Genomic DNA, 6,407 nt, shown 5'->3' with positions numbered 1-6,407 from the left:
ATTATAAGTATCTGTTTTTTATACTGAGTGGCACAGACTCTGAATTTAATAGGATTTCGGAGTAAAGTTTAATCAAGATTAGAGTCACCAGTGACAGCTTCATGGAAGAGACGGGGTTTGGGTCAGGTCATAAACAACGAATGAGGTTTGAGAAAAGAGGGAATAAATAGCATTTCATGCAACTGGGGGAGATAAATGGAGAGACTCCTTAAAATACCACCCAGAGTCTTGTTTTGTTGGCTACAAGTGTTCCTAGGGTCAAAGTATGTATTTCCTTACGTTGCAGAACATGCGAACCTATCTTTTTTTTTTTTTTTTTTTTTTTGCGGTACGTGGGCCTCTCACTGCCGTGGCCTCTCCCGTTGCGGAGCACAGGCTCCGGACGCGCAGGCTCAAAGGCCATGGCTCACGGGGCCAGCCGCTCCGCGGCATGTGGGATCTTCCCGGACCGGGGTACGAACCCGTGTCCCCTGCATCGGCAGGCGGACTCTCAACCACTGCGCCACCAGGGAAGCCCTGAACCTATCATTTTTATTCATCTGTACATTGGCTACCCTTTATGGGCATTTTTGTTAATTCAAACACAAGCTTTGTAAAGTCCTTGGGAATGTTGAAGAGCACAGCACTACAGATAAGCCTAATTCTCTTCTCTTTTTCTCTCCCTCCCTGGTCCTCTTGACACTTCCTACATACTCTCCGCCTATCAGTGCCACTCAGGTGGCAAAGTGGGATATCTACACTCATGCTCTGAGGCAGGTTCTACTCTCTCATTTGTAACTGGCAATTGCCTGTACTTAAAAAAAAAAAAAGAGCCAAGAAGGAGAATCCAAGAGTCTCTCTTGTGCAGTATTTTTTGCCTTTCACCATCTGAGAATTCCTTTCCACCTTTCACTCAGATCCCCCTGCTGATGTGGACGACCACTGTTCTCTTACCCAGTCCTCAACTCTTGCCTCTCACTTGTGGAAAGTCTCTTCACATACCGGAACCTTCTAGTAAATCTCTCAAGGGTACCTAAGTGGAATGGTTTTTATCCTCTTCAAAGGGAATGATGGACACTTAGCAACAGCCAGCAGAAGAAATCAAGTTGTTAGGAGGCTTTGACAGATCTGGAAGGAATAAATGATAACAGAGCACTGACGGGTCTTTGGGACCACAGTTCTCCTTGTATGGCTTCCTGTCAAGTGAAAGGCATGTCCTCTTAGACACCAGTTAGCGTTTTGCTCAGGATCGTGAACAAATTAATATGGAGACAGAAGGCTTAGAAAGAGAAAGACCAAGACAGACAGTGAGGAACAGAAATCAAAACACCATCAGTGGGGGCTTCCCTGGTGGCGCAGTGGTTGAGAGTCCGCCTGCCGATGCAGCGGACGCGGGTTCGTGCCCCGGGCTGGGAGGATCCCACATGCCGCGGAGCGGTTGGGCCCGTGAGCCATGGCCGCTGAGCCTGCGCGTCTGGAGCCTGTGCTCCGCAACGGGAGAGGCCACAACAGTGAGAGGCCCGCGTACCGCAAAAACAAAACAAAACAAAAAGAACACCATCAGAAACAGCATTGATATTTATCCTACATAAAAATAACCTACCTTATTCAATATCCTACATAGAAATAACCTACTTTATTCAAAATTTCATCATAAGCTATTGCACACAGAGAAAGTTCTCATAAATGGGCTTGAATTAATATCAGTATTTCTTTTGGCCTTGCTCTTCCTTAACTGATAGACTGATAGCAATATTTCTTCCTTATCTAAAGGTATTAGAAATTCCCACAGCTACTTAGTTAAGATCTTTCAGGAGAAATTGTTTCTTACAATTGTAATGAAATGTTTTTAGGTCTCAGGAGCAAAACACCTAACTTTTTTTTTTTTTTTTTTTAACAACTTAGGTTTGTAGATTGATGAAGTAACCAGGCAAGTCTGAGACACAGGCCCTTATGTTTCATTACAGGATGTGGAAGCCCAAGCATGAAAGCAGACAGAAGAAGTGGGGAAGATTGCCAAGGAAGACAATGGGGAAAGATCTGCCTAGGAGGCAGGGGAACGTAGTGGTTAAGAGCTTGGGTTTGAATCCCAGCTCTACCCCTGACCAACTGAGTTATCTAAGCCAAATTAGGTGCCCTGTCTGTATCTTAGTTTCCTTATATATAAAATAGGAATGATAATAGTCCCTACTGGGCATCAGTATTAAAGAGCTAATTGATTAAATGAGTTAATATTTGTAAAGAGCTGGTACATAGAAACATTTGTATGTGTTAAATAAACTAAAAATCAGAACTTTAAGTTGCACACGGCAAATACCAATCCTTGTCAATTTAGGCAGATTTGGACCTTAATTCAGAGGGTATTGGCCTCCTCATAGAATGTCTGGGAGGAATAGGTGGACAGACCACAGAGCTGTCCCATGAAGACAGTATAGGTGTGAAGGCAAGGCCACATTGCTGGACCCAGGATGCTGTCACTGGGAACTGCAGGTAGCTGCCTCCACTCTCCGCAGAGGGCATTCTATAGCCTCCCTGATTCCTTGGGTCATCACCCTCCAATTCCATGTCTAGGGTTGGCACTCATATCTGGTGTGGGGTAGGTTAGGGCTCATGTCATAGCTGCAAAGGAGCTTCTACAGTGGGAGACAAGCTCTGCCTCACAAATTTGGGGATTTCCCAATTTTAGAAATGAAATTCAGTGGGAAGTCAATAAGAGTGCTAAATGGGTAGGGGGTAGCAAGAAAGAAGGATTATAAGAATCTTAAATGAAAGAACCAGCAAATCCACACACAGACTTGATAAATTATAGGCTATCTGCAGTACTTATTGATCAATGTGGGTGAGAAGTTGTTATAAGAGGATGAAAAATTAATAGAAGAGAAAATCATCTGGAATTCCTTAAGGAGCTCAGGGACAGTGCAGGGGAAATACTATGTTTTTAAACAGAACTTTGCCTTTGTCAATTTCTCCCTCCTTTCTCAGGGTCCTCATTTCTACGTTCCCACATGCCAGGCCCTTCATCTACTGCAACCGTCCTCCCCTACCCTTACCTCAAGGGTTGTTCTGCATTCCATTTCTGCTCTTAATCAACTATTAAATCATTTTGTTTGTTTGTTTGTTTGCAAAGGTGTTCACCAATACTGGAGGTGGCAGCTGATAAACCAGTCGTCAATATGTGCAGCTCCTCAGCAAGCACTTCCATTTCAAGAGAAAAGCAAGGCCTTCCCGTTCTGGAGGAGTGACAAAAGGTGGGGACAGTATTTGGTGACAGAGAGCTCTTCCCAGCACTCTGTAAAATCACTCTAGCTAAAGTGCCTGCCTGCAGTGCCAGCCCAGCTCTGCAAGGGCCACAGATGAGGCAGACTGGTCTACAGACACAAGGCTTGTGAAGGTCACCCATGGAGCACATGGCCATCATAGGTGAGCACACCCACCCCTCTTCTTTCAGTCACTGTTTGCACCAACCACCTTTTGCCCTACGAAGGCACAGCCTTTCTTAAAACGCAGTTCACCCCATTTTTTCCTCTCTCAAAGATTAAAAATAGCACTCTCTTCAATGACCTCAATAATTTAGAACCCATGAATAAGTCATTTGCCCAAGAAGCCACACTGGGGCTTCTATTTTTACTTATAGTCTCTCACCAAGCAAAGTGACCTCTCTCAAGGAGCCAACATTGACACCCGTTGATCTCCTGGCTTCTCAGGGAACAGCCCAAGCAGAACTTTCAATGCAAAGTCTTTTCTCAAGGGCAAAGATGGACCAATAGGTGTCAGTGAATTCAGAATCTGAGTAACCAAACATGAACTTAGGCATATATGCCTTGCTCAGAACTCCTGGAGCTACCTAGAGCACGCCCTAGGATGAACACTTCTGTAAAGTAGGGCAGGCAAATTCTGCTTATACTGACCTTCCGTGGGGCCACTTCTTCCCTAAGAAGCCATTTTCCAAACATTGAACCTTAATAGAAGAACAGTATGTTAGCTCAGGTCCCTAAACCCGTGGGGTTGCCCCAGCCTCCCGACCACATGCCTTTTTCACCTGCCTTCAATACTCATTCCTTTGCCCCATCTCCTCTATGGACTTACAGGAAGGCTGAGTATTTACTCTGGGCCAATCCAGTGGTCACTGAGAGGACTCCACCTTGGGCCTTTTGGCCACTAGTCTATAAAATGTTTGATTATTTTTTTCCTCCATATTCTCATACCCAGGAATTGTCCCCTTTCTCAAGCCACCCATTTCATTCCCAACTCTGCTGTTCTGCTGGAACCCTCAGCCCAGGCTCCAAGGGACCTAGTCTTACTTTTTACTAACTTCACACCCATAACCTTCCATACTGTTTGTACAACACTGAGTTCTCACTGTGAAGCTACATCAAACTCTTTCACATGACCTCGTGTCTCCTGATTCACAAAATCTTTCATTCATTATCATCTCCTTCCCCTGGAAAAATATTCATTCCTCTTCCTGAGCCTTACTCCCTGCCCCTGCCAACAAGAGATGTTTCAGAAAGTGAAAAACTCCTACTATTCTCCCTTTTAGTTCTCATTGTTTCTCTTCTACAAGATAAGTCATTTTTTTCCCCTCACATTTAATGAAAAGTTACCTTGTGGCAGATGCAGTGCTTACTGCTTGATTGAAGCAACTCTTGCTTTTCTCCAAAAATCCTCCCAGGTACTGTGAATTTTCCTCAGTTTACACATGGGGAAACTCCAGTATCTCCTCTGGCTCTGGTATGTCCTCTCTGTACTTCCTAAAAGATGAGATGGCATCTGTTCAGTCACATCCTTGGTGGGCATCCCTTATTCCTTATCTGTCCTCTCTTTCTGCCAACTTAAGAGAATGAATTAGCAAAAGTAAATGCCCTTAACAAAGAGCTCCCTGGTCTAAAATTCCTTAAGTATTGATGGAGGCCTTATTGAGCCAAGGCACCCTCCATGGTCCATTCTAACCATTTGAAACAATTGTTGTACATTTTCGTAATTACAATGAATTACAATAATCAACACAAGCCATCAAATTGCTTTTCCCAGATCTTTGAAAAGTAGAACTGAAGTTTTCAGGGTGAGTTCTTTGGGAGAATCTAATTAGCCTTAGCTCTGACACATATATTTTATTTATATTTTTTTCAGCTGGGGTTTCTAGGAGAGATGTAGCCCATTAATTCATCCACAAATATTTACAAAATGTTTCTGTTATAAGCTAGGTGCTGGATTGGGATTGGATCACCTTAGTGATCCCTTCCAAATTTGAGAATAAGTAATTCCAAGAGGAAATTGAAGTGGTTCTGGAAGAATTCATGGGATTTTGTAGAGAGGAGACAAGAAGGGACAGCTTTCCATATCATGTTAACAAAGGACACTGGTAGGAACAATAGTGGCTTATGCTAGAGTGGGTGGAGAGATCTCTCTGGTAGAGCAAAGATTTTCTCCAGAAAATAATGAGAAATGTGGTTGAAAGGGTAGACTGGACCAGGCTATTGAATGTCTTGAATATCAGGCAAAGGAATTCCAATTTGGTACTACAGGGGAGAGATAGCCATTGTCATGATCCTGAGCTGGGGGACACTATGAAGAACATAGTTTCTTTAGGACAAGAAACCAATGGTCATCACTAGTGAAAGTGACACTTCCCTCCCATTATACAGACAATTTAATGAAAACGAACACTTCCAATTAGAGTAGGAAATTAACATCCCTCTGGCCTAGATGCATAGCACAGAAATGGGAACGGAAGGCAATTCTCTCCCCTTTAACAGTTCTCATTTTCCCTGTAACCCAAATCTCTCAGATCACGGTGATGTGGTTTGCTAGATATTCCAAAGGCTGCTAATGAGATGCAGCTATAATCTATTCACTTCCTAGTCTTCGCTAGAAACCAAACTACTCTCTTCACCTGCTGCATGTCCCAGGCGCCCACAGGGGCGGGCACATTGTGACTTTATTGACCATGGGGAGAGGGCAGTCTTCACTCAGGCAGGTCATCACTCCTCATTAGGCCCTCAGGGAATGGAGGGGACATGGGCCTCTCACTGCCACAGGCAGAATGAACAAGGGGAAACCAGACAGAAAAGGAAAAAGGATGCTTCAACTCAGAAATAGTTTGGTAACAAGGAAGAGAAAACCAAAGAGAGATTTAATTACTCGGAGGGCATCTAACCAAAAGAAGAGTAATCAACATGTCTTTTTAACATCACAGAGGACAGAACAAGAAAGAAGCCAGCTTACAGGGTAGCAGGACTGTAATATTATCTTCACATGCAGGCTTACTTCTTAACAAGGGCTGTTAACAGGCCAGGTCACTGAAGAAAGTTCTGAACTCTGCCTCCTTAGGTCTTTAAAAATAGCTCTAGGGCTTCCCTGGTGGCGCAGTGGTTGAGAGTCCACCTGCCGATGCAGGGGACACGGGTTCGTGCTCCGGTCTGGGAAGA

At 44.0% G+C, this 6,407-nt stretch overlaps 1 long non-coding RNA gene across 1 annotated transcript; it reads right to left on the bottom strand.

Moving 5' to 3' along the window:
- Positions 1–1,677: 1,677 nt before the first annotated feature.
- LOC114487111 (uncharacterized) lies at positions 1,678–4,712 on the bottom strand. Its single transcript, XR_003681831.1, has 3 exons — positions 4,584–4,712; positions 3,888–3,937; positions 1,678–3,209 (listed from the first exon to the last, which is right to left on the bottom strand). It is a non-coding gene; the product is annotated as an uncharacterized lncRNA (long non-coding RNA).
- Positions 4,713–6,407: the final 1,695 nt, after the last annotated feature.

The sequence above is a fragment of the Physeter macrocephalus genome, chromosome 11, assembly GCF_002837175.3.
Source record: "Physeter macrocephalus isolate SW-GA chromosome 11, ASM283717v5, whole genome shotgun sequence".
Taxonomy (NCBI): Eukaryota; Metazoa; Chordata; class Mammalia; order Artiodactyla; family Physeteridae; genus Physeter; species Physeter macrocephalus.
Note: the sequence above shows the minus strand (reverse complement) of the source record. Positions and strands in the feature narration are given on the sequence as shown.